The 20,469-nt window shown below is 41.8% G+C and overlaps 1 protein-coding gene across 1 annotated transcript in view; it reads right to left on the reverse strand.

Annotated features, from left to right (window-relative positions):
* The window catches only part of LOC115894548 (phosphatidylinositol 3,4,5-trisphosphate 3-phosphatase TPTE2-like), a 172,844-nt gene that overhangs the window by 49,730 nt on the left and 102,645 nt on the right, over positions 1 to 20,469 (reverse strand). The window lies entirely within an intron of this gene.

Here is a 20,469-nt window from a genome sequence, read left to right on the forward strand (position 1 = left end):
CAACTGTCTTTGAGGAACCTGAGAAGGGCTACTTTGGATCGCATTGAGGCCTACGCTGATAAAGGAAATATATATCACTTCAAAACGTGAAAGAAGCTTTCTGAGAAACTTCCTTGTGGTAAGTGAATTCTTCTCACAGAGTTACACTTAGTCCTCATGAAGCAGTTTGTTAACACTCTTTTCGTTTAATCTGCAAAGTGATATTTGGGAGCCCTTTGGGGCCCATTGTGAAAAAGGAAATCTCCTCAGATAATAACTATGGAGAAGCTTTCTGAGAGACTGCTTTCTGATGTGTGACTTCATCACACAGAGTTCCACCCTTCCCTTCTTGGAACAGTTTGCTAACACTGTGGTCCTGGATTCTACAAAGTGATATTTGGGAGCTCATTGAGCGCTATGGTGAAAAAGCATATATCTTCAAAAAAACTGGAAAGAAGCTTTCTGGGAAAATGAACTTCAACATATGAATGCAACTCACAGAGTTACACGTTTCTCTTCAGTGGTCAGTTTGCTAAAACAGTTTTCTGGAAATCTGCAATGGAATACTTCTTAGAGCAATGAAGCTTTTGGTGCCAAAGGAAATATACTCTGATGAAAACTAGAAAGAAGCTTCTTAGAATCTTCTTCGTGATGTGTGAATTCATCTCACAGAGTTACACTTCTTTTTCCTAGAACAGTCCATTAACACTGTCTTTGAGGAACCTGAGAAGGGCTACTTTGGATCGCATTGAGGCCTACGCTGTTAAAGGAAATATTATCACTTCAAAACGTGAAAGAAGCTTTCTGAGAAACTTCCTTGTGGTAAGTGAATTCTTCTCACAGAGTTACAACTTAGTCCTCATGAAGCAGTTTGTTAACACTCTTTTCGTTTAATCTGCAAAGTGATATTTGGGAGCCCTTTGGGGCACATGTGAAAAAGGAAATCTCCTCATATAATAACTATGGAGAAGCTTTCTGAGAGACTGCTTTCTGATGTGTGACTTCATCACACACAGTTTCCACCCTTCCCTTCTTGGCACAGTTTGCTAACACTGCTGGTCCTGGATTCTGCAAAGCTGATATTTGGGAGCTCATTAAGGACAAAGGTGAAAAAGGAATATATCTTTCAAAAAAAACTGGAAAGAAGCTTTCTGGGAAAATGAACTTCAACATATGAATGCAACTCACAGAGTTACACCTTTCTCTTCAGTGGTCAGTTTGCTAACACAGTTTTCTGGAAATCTGCAATGGGATACTTCTTAGAGCAATGAAGCTTTCGGTGCCAAAGGAAATATACGCTGATGAAAACTAGAAAGAAGCTTTCTTAGAATCTTCTTCGTGATGTGTGAACTCATCTCACAGAGTTACACTTCTGTTTCCTAGAACAGTCAATTAACACTGTCTTTGAGGAACCTGAGAAGGCCTACTTTGGATCGCATTGAGGCCTACGCTGGTAAAGGAAATATCATCACTTCAAAACGTGAAAGAAGATTTCTGAGAAGCTTCCTTGTGGTAAGTGAATTCTTCTCACAGAGTTACAACTTAGTCCTCATGAAGCAGTTTGCAAACACTCTTTTCGTTTAATCTGCAAAGTGATATTTGGGAGCCCTTTGGGGCCCATTGTGAAAAAGGAAATCCCCTCATATAATAACTATGGAGAAGCTTTCTGAGAGACTGCTTTCTGATGTGTGACTTCATCACACAAAGTTCCACCATTCCCTTCTTGGCACAGTTTGCTAACACTGTTGTCCTGGATTCTGCAAAGTGATATTTGGGAGCTCATTGAGGGCTATGGTGAAAAAGCATATATCTTCAAAAAAAACTGGAGAGAAGCTTTCTGGGAAAATGAACTTCAACATATGAATGCAACTCACAGAGTTACACGTTTCTCTTCAGTGGTCAGTTTGCTAACACAGTTTTCTGGAAATCTGCAATGGGATACTTCTTAGAGCAATGAAGCTTTCGGTGCCAAAGGAAATATACTCTGATGAAAACTAGAAAGAAGCTTTCCTAGAATCTTCTTCGTGATGTGTGAATTCATCTCACAGAGTTACACTTCTGTTTCCTAGAACAGTCCATTAACACTGTCTTTGAGGAACCTGAGAAGGGCTACTTTGGATCGCATTGAGGCCTACGCTGATAAAGGAAATATCATCACTTCAAAACGTGAAAGAAGCTTTCTGAGAAACCTCCTTGTGATAAGTGAATTCTTCTCACAGAGTTACTACTTAGTCCTCATGAAGCAGTTTGCAAACACTCTTTTCGTTTAATCTGCAAAGTGATATTTGGGAGCCCTTTGGGGCCCATTGTGAAAAAGGAAATCTCCTCAGATAATAACTATGGAGAAGCTTTCTGAGAGACTGCTTTCTGATGTGTGACTTCATCACACAGAGTTCCACCCTGCCCTTCTTGGCACAGTTTGCTAACACTGTGGTCCTGGATTCTGCAAAGTGATATTTGGGAGCTCATTGAGGGCTATGGTGAAAAAGCATATATCTTCAAAAAAAACTGGAAAGAAGCTTTCTGGGAAAATGAACTTCAACATATGAATGCAACTCACAGAGTTACACGTTTCTCTTCAGTGGTCAGTTTGCTAACACAGTTTTCTGGAAATCTGCAATGGGATACTTCTTAGAGCAATGAAGCTTTCGGTGCCAAAGGAAATATACTCTGATGAAAACTAGAAAGAAGCTTTCTTAGAATCTTCTTCGTGATGTGTGAACTCATCTCACAGAGTTACACTTCTGTTTCCTAGAACAGTCCATTAACACTGTCTTTGAGGAACCTGAGAAGGGCTACTTTGGATCGCATTGAGGCCTACGCTGATAAAGGAAATATTATCACTTCAAAACGTGAAAGAAGCTTTCTGAGAAACTTCCTTGTGGTAAGTGAATTCTTCTCACAGAGTTACAACTTAGTCCTCATGAAGCAGTTTGTTAACACTCTTTTCGTTTAATCTGCAAAGTGATATTTGGGAGCCCTTTGGGGCCCATTGTGAAAAGGAAATCTCCTCAGATAATAACTATGGAGAAGCTTTCTGAGAGACTGCTTTCTGATGTGTGACTTCATCACACAGAGTTCCACCCTTCCCTTCTTGGCACAGTTTGCTAACACTGTGGTCCTGGATTCTGCAAAGTGATATTTGGGAGCTCATTGAGGGCTATGGTGAAAAAGCATATATCTTCAAAAAAAACTGGAAAGAAGCTTTCTGGGAAAATGAACTTCAACATATGAATGCAACTCACAGAGTTACACGTTTCTCTTCAGTGGTCAGTTTGCTAACACAGTTTTCTGGAAATCTGCAATGGGATACTTCTTAGAGCAATGAAGCTTTCGGTGCCAAAGGAAATATACTCTGATGAAAACTAGAAAGAAGCTTTCTTAGAATCTTCTTCGTGATGTGTGAACTCATCTCACAGAGTTACACTTCTGTTTCCTAGAACAGTCCATTAACACTGTCTTTGAGGAACCTGAGAAGGGCTACTTTGGATCGCATTGAGGCCTACGCTGATAAAGGAAATATCATCACTTCAAAACGTGAAAGAAGCTTTCTGAGAAACTTCCTTGTGGTAAGTGAATTCTTCTCACAGAGTTACAACTTAGTCCTCATGAAGCAGTTTTTAACACTCTTTTCGTTTAATCTGCAAAGTGATATTTGGGAGCCCTTTGGGGCCCATTGTGAAAAAGGAAATCTCCTCAGATAATAACTATGGAGAAGCTTTCTGAGAGACTGCTTTCTGATGTGTGACTTCATCACACAGAGTTCCACCCTGCCCTTCTTGGCACAGTTTGCTAACACTGTGGTCCTGGATTCTGCAAAGTGATATTTGGGAGCTCATTGAGGGCTATGGTGAAAAAGCATATATCTTCAAAAAAAACTGGAAAGAAGCTTTCTGGGAAAATGAACTTCAACATATGAATGCAACTCACAGAGTTACACCTTTCTCTTCAGTGGTCAGTTTGCTAACACAGTTTTCTGGAAATCTGCAATGGGATACTTCTTAGAGCAATGAAGCTTTCGGTGCCAAAGGAAATATACTCTGATGAAAACTAGAAAGAAGCTTTCCTAGAATCTTCTTCGTGATGTGTGAATTCATCTCACAGAGTTACACTTCTGTTTCCTAGAACAGTCCATTAACACTGTCTTTGAGGAACCTGAGAAGGGCTACTTTGGATCGCTTTGAGGCCTACGCTGATAAAGGAAATATCATCACTTCAAAACGTGAAAGAAGCTTTCTGAGAAACCTCCTTGTGATAAGTGAATTCTTCTCACAGAGTTACTACTTAGTCCTCATGAAGCAGTTTGCAAACACTCTTTTCGTTTAATCTGCAAAGTGATATTTGGGAGCCCTTTGGGGCCCATTGTGAAAAAGGAAATCTCCTCAGATAATAACTATGGAGAAGCTTTCTGAGAGACTGCTTTCTGATGTGTGACTTCATCACACAGAGTTCCACCCTGCCCTTCTTGGCACAGTTTGCTAACACTGTGGTCCTGGATTCTGCAAAGTGATATTTGGGAGCTCATTGAGGGCTATGGTGAAAAAGCATATATCTTCAAAAAAAACTGGAAAGAAGCTTTCTGGGAAAATGAACTTCAACATATGAATGCAACTCACAGAGTTACACGTTTCTCTTCAGTGGTCAGTTTGCTAACACAGTTTTCTGGAAATCTGCAATGGGATACTTCTTAGAGCAATGAAGCTTTCGGGGCCAAAGGAAATATACTCTGATGAAAACTAGAAAGAAGCTTTCTTGGAATCTTCTTCGTGATGTGTGAACTCATCTCACAGAGTTACACTTCTGTTTCCTATTACAGTCCATTAACACTGTCTTTGAGGAACCTGAGAAGGGCTACTTTGGATCGCATTGAGGCCTACGCTGATAATGAAAATATTATCACTTCAAAACGTGAAAGAAGCTTTCTGAGAAACTTCCTTGTGGTAAGTGAATTCTTCTCACAGAGTTACAACTTAGTCCTCATGAAGCAGTTTGTTAACACTCTTTTCGTTTAATCTGTAAATTGATATTTGGGAGCCTTTTGGGGCCCATTGTGAAAAAGGAAATCTCCTCAGATAATAACTATGGAGAAGCTTTCTGAGAGACTGCTTTCTGATGTGTGACTTCATCACACAGAGTTCCACCCTGCCCTTCTTGGCACAGTTTGCTAACACTGTGGTCCTGGATTCTGCAAAGTGATATTTGGGAGCTCATTGAGGGCTATGGTGAAAAAGCATATATCTTCAAAAAAAACTGGAAAGAAGCTTTCTGGGAAAATGAACTTCAACATATGAATGCAACTCACAGAGTTACACTTTTCTCTTCAGTGGTCAGGTTGCTAACACTGTTTTCTGGAAATCTGCAATGGGATACTTCTTAGAGCAATGAAGCTTTCGGTGCCAAATTAAATATACTCTGATGAAAACTAGAAAGGAGCTTTCGTAGAATCTTCTTCGTGATGTGTGAACTCATCTCCAGAGTTACACTTCTGTTTCCTAGAACAGTCCATTAACACTGTCTTTGAGGAACCTGAGAAGGGCTACTTTGTATCGCTTTGAGGCCTACGCTGATAAAGGAAATATTATCACTTCAAAACGTGAAAGAGGGGGGCGGAGCAAGATGGCCGAATAGGAACAACTCCAGTCTCCAACTCCCAGCGCAAGCGACACAGAAGACCGGTCATTTCTGCATTTTCAACTGAGGTACTGGGGTCATCTCACTAGGGAGTGCCGGACAATCGGTGCTGGTCAGCTGCTGCAGCCTGACCAGCGAGAGCTGAAGCAGGGCGAGGCATCGCCTCACCTGGAAGCGCAAGGGGGAAGGGGATCCTTTTTCCTAGCCAGGGGAACTGAGACACACAACACCTGGAAAATCGGGTAACTCCCACCCCAATACTGCGCTGTAAGCATACAGGCATTCCAGGAGAATATATCCCACACCTGGCCGGGAGGGTCCCACACCCACGAAGCCTCCCTGACTGCTAACACAGCAGTCTGCCGCGATCTATCCGCAAGGCAGCAGCGAGGCTGGGGGAGGGGCGCCCGCCATTGCTGAGGCTTAAGTAGGTAAACAAAGCCGCTGGGAAGCTCGAACTGGGTGGAGCTCACAGCAGCTCAAGGAAGCCTGCCTGTCTCTGTAGTCTCCACCTCTGGGGACAGCGCACAGCTGAAGACTAACAGGGGAAGTAGCGGGAGCCGGTGCAGACGCGAACGACTCTGTCTGACAGCTTTGGGGAGAGCCGCGGATCTCCCAACGCGGAGGTTGAGATCTGAGAACGGACAGACTGCCTGCTCAGGTGTGTCCCTGACCCCTGAGTAGCCTAGCTGGGAGAAATCCCCCACTAGGGGCAGTCTGACACCCCACACCTCACAGGGTGGAGTACACCCCTGAGAGGACACTTCCAAAGGAAGAATCAGACAGGTACACTCGCTGTTCAGCAATATTCTATCTTCGGCAACCTCTGCTGCTGATACCCAGGCAAACAGGGTCTGGAGTGGACCTCAAGCAATCTCCAACAGACCAACAGAGAGTCCTTCTGACTGTCAGAAGGAAAACTATCAAACAGGAAGGACACCTATACCAAAACCCCATCAGTTCGTCACCACCATCAAAGACCAGAGACAGATAAAACCACAAAGATGGGGAAGAAGTAGGGCAGAAAAGCTGGAAATTCAAAAAATAAGAGCGCATCTCCCCCTGCAAAGGAGCGCAGCCCATCGCCAGCAACGGATCAAAGCTGGTCAGAGAATGACTTGGACGAGAGGAGAGAAGAAGGCTTCAGTCCATCAAACTTATCAGAGCTAAAGGAGGAATTACGTACCCAGCGCAAAGAAACTAAAAATCTTGAAAAAAGAGTGGAAGAATTGACAGCTAGACTCATTAATGCAGAGAAGATCATAAACGAAATGACAGAGATGAAAACCATGACACGAGAAATACGTGACAAATGCACAAGCTTCAGTAACCGACTCGATCAACTGGAAGAAAGAGTATCAGCGATTGAAGATCAAATGAATGAAATGAAGCGAGAAGAGAAACCAAAAGAAAAAAGAAGAAAAAGAAATGAGCAAAGCCTGCAAGAAGTATGGGATTACGTAAAAAGACCAAATCTACGTCTGATTGGGGTGCCTGAAAGTGAGGGGGAAAATGGAACCAAGTTGGAAAACACTCTTCAGGATATCATCCAGGAGAACTTCCCCAACCTAGTAGGGCAGGCCAACATTCAAATTCAGGAAATACAGAGAACGCCACAAAGATACTCCTCCAGAAGAGCAACTCCAAGACACATAATTGCCAGATTCACCAAAGTTGAAATGAAGGAAAAAATCTTAAGGGCAGCCAGAGAGAAAGGTCGGGTCACCCACAAAGGGAAGCCCATCAGACTAACAGCAGATCTCTTGGCAGAAACTCTACAAGCCAGAAGAGAGTGGGGGCCAATATTCAACGTTCTTAAAGAAAAGAATTTTAAACCCAGAATTTCATATCCAGCCAAACTAAGTTTCATAAGTGAAGGAGAAATAAAATCCTTTACAGATAAGCAAATGCTTAGAGATTTTGTCACCACCAGGCCTGCCTTACAAGAGACCCTGAAGGAAGCCCTAAACATGGAAAGGAACAACCGGTACCAGCCATCGCAAAAACTTGGCAAAATGTAAAGACCATCGAGGCTAGGAAGAAACTGCATCAACTAACGAGCAAAATAACCAGTTAATATCATAATGGCAGGATCAAGTTCACACATAACAATATTAACCTTAAATGTTAATGGACTAAATGCTCCAATTAAAAGACATAGACTGGCAAACTGGATAAAGAGTCAAGACCCATCAGTCTGCTGTATTCAGGAGACCCATCTCACATGCAGAGACATACATAGGCTCAAAATAAAGGGATGGAGGAAGATCTACCAAGCAAATGCAGAACAAAAAAAAGCAGGGGTTGCAATCCTAGTCTCTGATAAAACAGACTTTAAACCATCAAAGATCAAAAGAGACAAAGAAGGCCATTACATAATGGTAAAGGGATCAATTCAACAGGAAGAGCTAACTCTCCTAAATATATATGCACCCAATACGGGAGCACCCAGATTCATAAAGCAAGTCCTTAGAGACTTACAAAGAGACTTAGACTCCCATACAATAATAATGGGGGACTTCAACACTCCGCTGTCAACATTAGACAGATCAACGAGACAGAAAGTTAACAAGGATATCCAGGAATTGAACTCATCTCTGCACCAAGCGGACCTAATAGACATCTATAGAACTCTCCACCCCAAATCAACAGAATATACATTCTTCTCAGCACCACATCGCACTTATTCCAAAATTGACCACATAATTGGAAGTAAAGTACTCCTCAGCAAATGTAAAAGAACAGAAATTATAACAAACTGTCTCTCAGACCACAGTGCAATCAAACTAGAACTCAGGACTAAGAAACTCAATCAAAACCGCTCAACTACATGGAAACTGAACAACCTGCTCCTGAATGACTACTGGGTACATAACGAAATGAAAGCGGAAATAAAGATGTTCTTTGAAACCAATGAGAACAAAGATACAACATACCAGAATCTCTGGGACACATTTAAAGCAGTGTGTAGAGGGAAATTTATAGCACTAAATGCCCACAAGAGAAAGCAGGAAAGATCTAAAATTGACACTCTAACATCACAATTAAAAGAACTAGAGAGGCAAGAGCAATCACATTCAAAAGCTAGCAGAAGGCAAGAAATAACTAAGATCAGAGCAGAACTGAAGGAGATAGAGACACAAAAAACCCTCCAAAAAATCAATGAATCCAGGAGTTGGTTTTTTGAAAAGATCAACAAAATTGACAGACCGCTAGCAAGGCTAATAAAGAAAAAAAGAGAGAGGAATCAAATAGATGCAATAAAAAATGATAAAGGGGATATCACCACTGACCCCACAGAAATACAAACTACCATCAGAGAATACTATAAACGCCTCTACGCAAATCAACTAGAAAATCTAGAAGAAATGGATAATTTCCTGGACACTTACACTCTCCCAAGGCTAAACCAGGAAGAAGTTGAATCCCTGAATAGACCAATAGCAGGCTCTGAAATTGAGGCAACAATTAATAGCCTACCCACCAAAAAAAGTCCAGGACCAGATGGATTCACAGCTGAATTCTACCAGAGGTACAAGGAGGAGCTGGTACCATTCCTTCTGAAATTATTCCAATCAATAGAAAAAGAGGGAATCCTCCCTAACTCATTTTATGAGGCCAACATCATCCTGATACCAAAGCCTGGCAGAGACACAACAAAAAAAGAGAATTTTAGACCAATATCCCTGATGAACATTGATGCAAAAATCCTCAATAAAATACTGGCAAACCGGATTCAGCAGCACATCAAAAAGCTTATCCACCATGATCAAGTGGGCTTCATCCCTGGGATGCAAGGCTGGTTCAACATTCGCAAATCAATAAACGTAATCCAGCATATAAACAGAACCAAAGACAAGAACCACATGATTGTCTCAATAGATGCAGAAAAGGCTTTTGAAAAAATTCAACAGCCCTTCATGCTAAAAACGCTCAATAAATTCGGTATTGATGGAACGTACCTCAAAATAATAAGAGCTATTTATGACAAACCCACAGCTAATATCATACTGAATGGGCAAAAACTGGAAAAATTCCCTTTGAAAACTGGCACAAGACAGGGATGCCCTCTCTCACCACTCCTATTCAACATAGTGTTGGAAGTTCTGGCTAGGGCAATCAGGCAAGAGAAAGAAATCAAGGGTATCCAGTTAGGAAAAGAAGAAGTCAAATTGTCCCTGTTTGCAGATGACATGATTGTATATTTAGAAAACCCCATCGTCTCAGCCCAAAATCTCCTTAAGCTGATAAGCAACTTCAGCAAAGTCTCAGGATACAAAATTAATGTGCAAAAATCACAAGCATTCTTATACACCAGCAACAGACAAGCAGAGAGCCAAATCAGGAATGAACTTCCATTCACAATTGCTTCAAAGAGAATAAAATACCTAGGAATCCAGCTTACAAGGGATGTAAAGGACCTCTTCAAGGAGAACTACAAACCACTGCTCAGTGAAATCAAAGAGGACACAAACAAATGGAAGAACATACCATGCTCATGGATAGGAAGAATCAATATCGTGAAAATGGCCATACTCCCCAAGGTTATTTATAGATTCAATGCCATCCCCATCAAGCTACCAATGACTTTCTTCACAGAATTGGAAAAAACTGCTTTAAAGTTCATATGGAACCAAAAAAGAGCCCGCATTGCCAAGACAATCCTAAGTCAAAAGGACAAAGCTGGAGGCGTCACGCTACCTGACTTCAAACTATACTACAAGGCTACAGTAACCAAAACAGCATGGTACTGGTACCAAAACAGAGATATAGACCAATGGAACAGAACAGAGTCCTCAGAAATAATACCGCACATCTACAGCCATCTGATCTTTGACAAACCTGAGAGAAACAAGAAATGGGGAAAGGATTCCCTATTTAATAAATGGTGCTGGGAAAATTGGCTAGCCATAAGTAGAAAGCTGAAACTGGATCCTTTCCTTACCCCTTATACGAAGATTAATTCAAGATGGATTAGAGACTTAAATGTTAGACCTAATACCATAAAAACCCTAGAAGAAAATCTAGGTAGTACCATTCAGGACATAGGCATGGGCAAGGACTTCATGTCTAAAACACCAAAAGCAACGGCAGCAAAAGCCATAATTGACAAATGGGATCTAATTAAACTAAAGAGCTTTTGCACAGCAAAAGAAACTACCATCAGAGTGAACAGGCAACCTACAGAATGGGAGAAAATTTTTGCAACCTACTCATCTGACAAAGGGCTAATATCCAGAATCTACAAAGAACTCAAACAAATATACGAGAAAAAAACAAACAACCCCATCAAAAAGTGGGGAAAGGATATGAACAGACATTTCTCAAAAGAAGATATTCATACAGCCAACAGACACATGAAAAAATGCTCATCATCACTGGCCATCAGAGAAATGCAAATCAAAACCACAATGAGATACCATCTCACACCAGTTAGAATGGCAATCATTAAGAAGTCAGGAAACAACAGGTGTTGGAGAGGATGTGGAGAAATAGGAACACTTTTACACTGTTGGTGGGATTGTAAACTAGTTCAACCATTATGGAAAAGAGTATGGCAATTCCTCAAGGATCTAGAACTAGATGTACCATATGACCCAGCCATCCCACTACTGGGTATATACCCAAAGGATTATAAATTAGTCTACTACAAAGACACATGTACACGTATGTTTATTGCGGCACTATTCACAATAGCAAAGACTTGGAATCAACCCAAATGTCCATCTGTGACAGACTGGATTAAGAAAATGTGGCACATATACACCATGGAATACTCTGCAGCCATAAAAAAGGATGAGTTTGCGTCCTTTGTGGGGACATGGATGCAGCTGGAAACCATCATTCTTAGCAAACTATCACAAGAAGAGAAAACCAAACACCGCATGTTCTCACTCATAGGTGGGAACTGAACAATGAGATCACTTGGACTCGGGAAGGGGAACATCACACACTGGGGTCTACCATGCGGAGGGGGGAGGGGGGAGGAGGGAGGGATTGCATTGGGGAGTTATACATGATATAAATGATGAATTGATGGGTGCTGACGAGTTGATGGGTGCAGCACACCAACATGGCATAAGTATACATATGTAACAAACCTGCACGTTATGCACATGTACCCTAGAACTTAAAGTATAATAATAAAAAAAAAAAAGATGTACTTCACCTTCTTGGTGAATATATTAACAGGTATAATTTTTTCAGATGCTAGGCATAGTTTTGATGCCTCCCTTCCTCCTCAGAGGGAATCACTTCAAGAAATTTGTGTTTTATACCACATGCATCTTTTCCATGACATGTGCACACTCAGGCACATTTTTAATTATACATATAGAATTAAAATGATATATTTAATAAATGATGATGCATTCTGCTGAAAAAAAAAAAAAAAAAAACGTGAAAGAAGCTTTCTGAGAAACTTCCTTGTGGTAAGTGAATTGTTCTCACAGAGTTACAACTTAGTCCTCATGAAGCAGTTTGTTAACACTCTTTTCGTTTAATCTGCAAAGTGATATTTGCGAGCCCTTTGGGGCCCATTGTGAAAAAGGAAATCTCCTCAGATAATAACTATGGAGAAGCTTTCTGAGAGACTGCTTTCTGATGTGTGACTTCATCACACAGAGTTCCACCCTGCCCTTCTTGGCACAGTTTGCTAACACTGTGGTCCTGGATTCTGCAAAGTGATATTTGGGAGCTCATTGAGGGCTATGGTGAAAAAGCATATATCTTCAAAAAAAACTGGAAAGAAGCTTTCTGGGAAAATGAACTTCAACATATGAATGCAACTCACAGAGTTACACGTTTCTCTTCAGTGGTCAGTTTGCTAACACAGTTTTCTGGAAATCTGCAATGGGATACTTCTTAGAGCAATGAAGCTTTCGGTGACAAAGGAAATATACTCTGATGAAAACTAGAAAGAAGCTTTCTTAGAATCTTCTTCGTGATGTGTGAACTCATCTCACAGAGTTACACTTCTGTTTCCTAGAACAGTCCATTAACACTGTCTTTGAGGAACCTGAGAAGGGCTACTTTGGATCGCTTTGAGGCCTAAGCTGATAAAGGAAATATCATCACTTCAAAACGTGAAAGAAGCTTTCTGAGAAACTTCCTTGTGGTAAGTGAATTCTTCTCACAGAGTTACAACTTAGTCCTCATGAAGCAGTTTGCAAACACTCTTTTCGTTTAATCTGCAAAGTGATAATTGGGAGCCCTTTGGGGCCCATTGTGAAAAAGGAAATCTCCTCAGATAATAACTATGGAGAAGCTTTCTGAGAGACTGCTATCTGATGTGTGACTTCATCACACAGAGTTCCACCCTTCCCTTCTTGGCACAGTTTGCTAACACTGTGGTCCTGAATAATACAAAGTGATATTTGGGAGCTCATTGAGGACTATGGTGAAAAAGGATATATCTTCAAAAAAAACTGGAAAGAAGCTTTCTGGGAAAATGAACTTCAACATATGAATGCAACTCACAGAGTTACACGTTTCTCTTCAGTGGTCAGTTTGCTAACACAGTTTTCTGGAAATCTGCAATGGGATACTTCTTAGAGCAATGAAGCTTTCGGTGCCAAAGGAAATATACTCTGATGAAAACTAGAAAGAAGCTTTCTTAGAATCTTCTTCGTGATGTGTGAATTCATCTCACAGAGTTACACTTCTGTTTCCTAGAACAGTCCATTAACACTGTCTTTGAGGAGCCTGAGAAAGGCTACTTTGGATCGCATTGAAGCCTAGGCTGATAAAGGAAATATTATCACTTCAAAACGTGAAAGAAGCTTTCTGAGAAACTTCCTTGTGGTAAGTGAATTCTTCTCACAGAGTTACAACTTAGTCCTCATGAAGCAGTTTGTTAACACTCTTTTCGTTTAATCTGCAAAGTGATATTTGGGAGCCCTTTGGGGACCATTGTGAAAAAGGAAATCTCCTCAGATAATAACTATGGAGTAGCTTTCTGAGAGACTGCTTTCTAATGTGTGACTTCATCACACAGAGTTCCACCCTTCCCTTCTTGGCACAGTTTGCTAACACTGTGGTCCCGGATAATACAAAGTGATATTTGGGAGCTCATTGAGCGCTATGGTGAAACAGCATATATCTAAAAAAAAACTGGAAAGAAGCTTTCTGGGAAAATGAACTTCAACATAAGAATGCAACTCACAGAGTTACACGTTTCTCTTCAGTGGTCAGTTTGCTAACACAGTTTTCTGGAAATCTGCAATGGGATTCTTCTTAGAGCAATGAAGCTTTCGGTGCCAAAGGAAATATACGCAGATGAAAACTAGAAAGAAGCTTTCTTAGAATCTTCTTCGTGATGTGTGAATTCATCTCACAGAGTTACACTTCTGTTTCCTAGAACAGTCCATTAACACTGTCTTTGAGGAACCTGAGAAGGGCTACTTTGGATCGCTTTGAGGCCTACGCTGTTAAAGGAAATATCATCACTTCAAAACGTGAAAGAAGCTTTCTGAGAAACTTCCTTGTGGTAAGTGAATTCTTCTCACAGAGTTACAACTTAGTCCTCATGAAGCAGTTTTTAACACTCTTTTCGTTTAATCTGCAAAGTGATATTTGGGAGCCCTTTGGGGCCCATTGTGAAAAAGGAAATCTCCTCAGATAATAACTATGGAGAAGCTTTCTGAGAGACTGCTATCTGATGTGTGACTTCATCACACAGAGTTCCACCCTTCCCTTCTTGGCACAGTTTGCTAACACTGTGGTCTTGGATTCTGCAAAGTGATATTTGGGAGCTCATTGAGGACTATGGTGAAAAAGGATATATCTTCAAAAAAAACTGGAAAGAAGCTTTCTGGGAAAATGAACTTCAACATATGAATGCAACTCACAGAGTTACACGTTTCTCTTCAGTGGTCAGTTTGCTAACACAGTTTTCTGGAAATCTGCAATGGGATACTTCTTAGAGCAATGAAGCTTTCGGTGCCAAAGGAAATATACTCTGATGAAAACTAGAAAGAAGCTTTCTTAGAATCTTCTTCGTGATGTGTGAATTCATCTCACAGAGTTACACTTCTGTTTCCTAGAACAGTCCATTAACACTGTCTTTGAGGAGCCTGAGAAAGGCTACTTTGGATCGCATTGAAGCCTAGGCTGATAAAGGAAATATTATCATCTCAAAACGTGAAAGAAGCTTTCTGAGAAACTTCCTTGTGGTAAGTGAATTCTTCTCACAGAGTTACAACTTAGTCCTCATGAAGCAGTTTGTTAACACTCTTTTCGTTTAATCTGCAAAGTGATATTTGGGAGCCCTTTGGGGACCATTGTGAAAAAGGAAATCTCCTCAGATAATAACTATGGAGTAGCTTTCTGAGAGACTGCTTTCTGATGTGTGACTTCATCACACAGAGTTCCACCCTTCCCTTCTTGGCACAGTTTGCTAACACTCTGGTCCTGGATAATACAAAGTGATATTTGGGAGCACATTGAGCGCTATGGTGAAACAGCATATATCTTAAAAAAAAACTGGAAAGAAGCTTTCTGGGAAAATGAACTTCAACGTAAGAATGCAACTCACAGAGTTACACGTTTCTCTTCAGTGGTCAGTTTGCTAACACAGTTTTCTGGAAATCTGCAATGGGATACTTCTTACAGCAATGAAGCTTTCGGGGCCAAAGGAAATATACGCTGATGAAAACTAGAAAGAAGCTTTCCTAGAATCTTCTTCGTGATGTGTGAATTCATCTCACAGAGTTACACTTCTGTTTCCTAGAACAGTCCATTAACACTGTCTTTGAGGAACCTGAGAAGGGCTACTTTGGATCGCATTGAGGCCTACGCTGATAAAGGAAATATTATTACTTCAAAACGTGAAAGAAGCTTTCTGAGAAACTTCCTTTTGGTAAGTGAATTCTTCTCACAGAGTTACAACTTAGTCCTCATGAAGCAGTTTGTTAACACTCTTTTCGTTTAATCTGCAAAGTGGTATTTGGGAGCCCTTTGGGGCCCATTGTGAAAAAGGAAATCTCCTCAGATAATAACTATGGAGAAGCTTTCTGAGAGACTGCTTTCTGATGTGTGACTTCATCACGCAGAGTTCCACCCTGCCCTTCTTGGCACAGTTTGCTAACACTGTGGTCCTGGATTCTGCAAAGTGATATTTGGGAGCTCATTGAGGGCTATGGTGAAAAAGCATATATCTTCAAAAAAAACTGGAAAGAAGCTTTCTGGGAAAATGAACTTCAACATATGAATGCAACTCACAGAGATACACGTTTCTCTTCAGTGGTCAGTTTGCTAACACAGTTTTCTGGAAATCTGCAATGGGATACTTCTTAGAGCAATGAAGCTTTCGGGGCCAAAGGAAATATACTCTGATGAAAACTAGAAAGAAGCTTTCTTGGAATCTTCTTCGTGATGTGTGAACTCATCTCACAGAGTTACACTTCTGTTTCCTAGAACAGTCCATTAACACTGTCTTTGAGGAACCTGAGAAGGGCTACTTTGGATCGCATTGAGGCCTACGCTGATAATGAAAATATTATCACTTCAAAACGTGAAAGAAGCTTTCTGAGAAACTTCCTTGTGGTAAGTGAATTCTTCTCACAGAGTTACAACTTAGTCCTCATGAAGCAGTTTGTTAACACTCTTTTCGTTTAATCTGTAAATTGATATTTGGGAGCCTTTTGGGGCCCATTGTGAAAAAGGAAATCTCCTCAGATAATAACTATGGAGAAGCTTTCTGAGAGACTGCTTTCTGATGTGTGACTTCATCACACAGAGTTCCACCCTGCCCTTCTTGGCACAGTTTGCTAACACTGTGGTCCTGGATTCTGCAAAGTGATATTTGGGAGCTCATTGAGGGCTATGGTGAAAAAGCATATATCTTCAAAAAAAACTGGAAAGAAGCTTTCTGGGAAAATGAACTTCAACATATGAATGCAACTCACAGAGTTACACTTTTCTCTTCAGTGGTCAGGTTGCTAACACTGTTTTCTGGAAATCTGCAATGGGATACTTCTTAGAGCAATGAAGCTTTCGGTGCCAAATTAAATATACTCTGATGAAAACTAGAAAGGAGCTTTCGTAGAATCTTCTTCGTGATGTGTGAACTCATCTCCAGAGTTACACTTCTGTTTCCTAGAACAGTCCATTAACACTGTCTTTGAGGAACCTGAGAAGGGCTACTTTGTATCGCTTTGAGGCCTACGCTGATAAAGGAAATATTATCACTTCAAAACGTGAAAGAGGGGGGCGGAGCAAGATGGCCGAATAGGAACAACTCCAGTCTCCAACTCCCAGCGCAAGCGACACAGAAGACCGGTCATTTCTGCATTTTCAACTGAGGTACTGGGGTCATCTCACTAGGGAGTGCCGGACAATCGGTGCTGGTCAGCTGCTGCAGCCTGACCAGCGAGAGCTGAAGCAGGGCGAGGCATCGCCTCACCTGGAAGCGCAAGGGGGAAGGGGATCCTTTTTCCTAGCCAGGGGAACTGAGACACACAACACCTGGAAAATCGGGTAACTCCCACCCCAATACTGCGCTGTAAGCATACAGGCATTCCAGGAGAATATATCCCACACCTGGCCGGGAGGGTCCCACACCCACGAAGCCTCCCTGACTGCTAACACAGCAGTCTGCCGCGATCTATCCGCAAGGCAGCAGCGAGGCTGGGGGAGGGGCGCCCACCATTGCTGAGGCTTAAGTAGGTAAACAAAGCCGCTGGGAAGCTCGAACTGGGTGGAGCTCACAGCAGCTCAAGGAAGCCTGCCTGTCTCTGTAGTCTCCACCTCTGGGGACAGCGCACAGCTGAAGACTAACAGGGGAAGTAGCGGGAGCCGGTGCAGACGCGAACGACTCTGTCTGACAGCTTTGGGGAGAGCCGCGGATCTCCCAACGCGGAGGTTGAGATCTGAGAACGGACAGACTGCCTGCTCAGGTGTGTCCCTGACCCCTGAGTAGCCTAGCTGGGAGAAATCCCCCACTAGGGGCAGTCTGACACCCCACACCTCACAGGGTGGAGTACACCCCTGAGAGGACACTTCCAAAGGAAGAATCAGACAGGTACACTCGCTGTTCAGCAATATTCTATCTTCGGCAACCTCTGCTGCTGATACCCAGGCAAACAGGGTCTGGAGTGGACCTCAAGCAATCTCCAACAGACCAACAGAGAGTCCTTCTGACTGTCAGAAGGAAAACTATCAAACAGGAAGGACACCTATACCAAAACCCCATCAGTTCGTCACCACCATCAAAGACCAGAGACAGATAAAACCACAAAGATGGGGAAGAAGTAGGGCAGAAAAGCTGGAAATTCAAAAAATAAGAGCGCATCTCCCCCTGCAAAGGAGCGCAGCCCATCGCCAGCAACGGATCAAAGCTGGTCAGAGAATGACTTGGACGAGAGGAGAGAAGAAGGCTTCAGTCCATCAAACTTATCAGAGCTAAAGGAGGAATTACGTACCCAGCGCAAAGAAACTAAAAATCTTGAAAAAAGAGTGGAAGAATTGACAGCTAGACTCATTAATGCAGAGAAGATCATAAACGAAATGACAGAGATGAAAACCATGACACGAGAAATACGTGACAAATGCACAAGCTTCAGTAACCGACTCGATCAACTGGAAGAAAGAGTATCAGCGATTGAAGATCAAATGAATGAAATGAAGCGAGAAGAGAAACCAAAAGAAAAAAGAAGAAAAAGAAATGAGCAAAGCCTGCAAGAAGTATGGGATTACGTAAAAAGACCAAATCTACGTCTGATTGGGGTGCCTGAAAGTGAGGGGGAAAATGGAACCAAGTTGGAAAACACTCTTCAGGATATCATCCAGGAGAACTTCCCCAACCTAGTAGGGCAGGCCAACATTCAAATTCAGGAAATACAGAGAACGCCACAAAGATACTCCTCCAGAAGAGCAACTCCAAGACACATAATTGCCAGATTCACCAAAGTTGAAATGAAGGTTATCATGAGGAAAAAAATCTTAAGGGCAGCCAGAGAGAAAGTCCCGGAGCTCACCCACAAAGGGACACGACAATCCGACTACCCCCGCGCAGATTCTTGGCAGGAAACCTCTCACAAGCAAGACGAGGTGCCGGGGCAATATTTCAACGCCTCTAAAGACAAAAGAATTTTAAACCCAGAATTTAATGTTATCCAGCCAACGAAGTTTTCATAAGGAAGAGAAAATCAACATCCGTTTACAGATAAGCTCAAAATGCTTAGAGATTTTGTCACACCAACCTGCGTTACAAAGAGACCCTCTGAGGAAGCCTAAAATGTGAAAGGAAACCAATACCGAGGATACGGAAAACCAAACATCGGCAAAACTGGCAAAATTAAAGACCCTGAGGACTACGAAGCCAACCGCATCCAACTACGAGCAAATCAACCAGTTTATATCATAATGGCAGGATCAAGTTAGACATAGACGATATTAACCGTTAAATGTTTAATGGATACAAAGCTAGCCAATAATAGTAAAGACATAGACTGGCAGAACTGATAAGAGTCAAGACCCATAACATCGCTCTATCAGAGACCCATCTCAGGCATGCATAGACAGTACATAGGCTGCAAATTAAAAGGGATTTGGAGGAGCGATCTCACCAAGGCAACATGGGCGAGACAAAAAAACAGCAGGGTTGCAATCCTATTCTCTGATCTCCTCTTAGAGAACAGACTTTAAACATCAACACAGATGAAACAGAGACCGAAGCAAGCCATACATAAGGTTGTAAGGGGATCAATTACAGCGAAGATGAACTCTCCTAAAAAGTATATATGCACCCAATACGGGCGCCAACCCAGATTCACAAAATGCAAGATCCGTTAGAGGACTACAAAAGACTTAGACATCCCATACCAATCCAATGGTGGACTTCACGACACTCGACTCTGTCACCACATTTAGAGCAGATCAACGAGACAGCAAAGTACAACATAAGATATCCAGGAATGAACTCTCGGTCTCACATTGCGGGACTATCGACATCTATACCACTCGTCCATCCCAATCAACAGATATACATCTTCTACACTCACAACACTACGATCGCCTTATTCTAACCACATGTACTAGCATACTAATGGTGAAGTCGTACGGCCTCAGCAAATGCGTAAAGAACAGAGAATTCAACAAGCTTCAACCAACTGTCTCGCAACCAAATCATCACTAAGAACTCAACTCGGAACTCACAAACCGCTCAACACATGGAAAAGAACAACCTGCTCCTGAATGACGTAGCTGGATACATACGAAAATGAAAGCGGAAACTAAAATCATGTTCTTGTAACCACTGAGAACAAGAATCAACATACCAGAATCTCTGGGACACATTTAAGCTGTTGTAGAGGGAATAATTTTTATAGCCATGACCCACAGATAAGCAGAAGGAGACTCTAAAATTGACACCTCTGAACCATCACAACTTAAAAGAACTAGAGAGGCAGGAGCAATCAGCATTAAAAGCCTAGCAGAAGCTCAAAAAATAAACTAATTCAGGAGGCAGAGGACTGAAGAGAAGAGAGACACGAAAAAACCCTCAAAATATCAATGAATCCAGGAGCTTTGGTTTTTTGAGAAAGATCAACAAACAATTGACAGAACGAAGCGCTACAGACCAAAAACACCCGCGCTCAAAAAAAAAAAAAGAAGACAAGAGAGAGGAATCAATAGATGCAATAAAAAAATGATTCCCAACGGGGACACTCACCAACTGACCCAGGACAGAATATACAACTACTCACAGAGAATATCAATAGAACCTCATACGCTAAATCACTAGAAAATCTAGAAGACAATGGTATAAACTTTCTGGACTCTTAACACCGCTCCAAAGCTAAACCAGGAAGAAGTTCAATCCTGCAATAGCCCAATACGAGGCTCTGAAATTGCGGC

Source organism: Rhinopithecus roxellana, chromosome 18, assembly GCF_007565055.1.
Source record: "Rhinopithecus roxellana isolate Shanxi Qingling chromosome 18, ASM756505v1, whole genome shotgun sequence".
NCBI classification, from domain to species: domain Eukaryota; kingdom Metazoa; phylum Chordata; class Mammalia; order Primates; family Cercopithecidae; genus Rhinopithecus; species Rhinopithecus roxellana.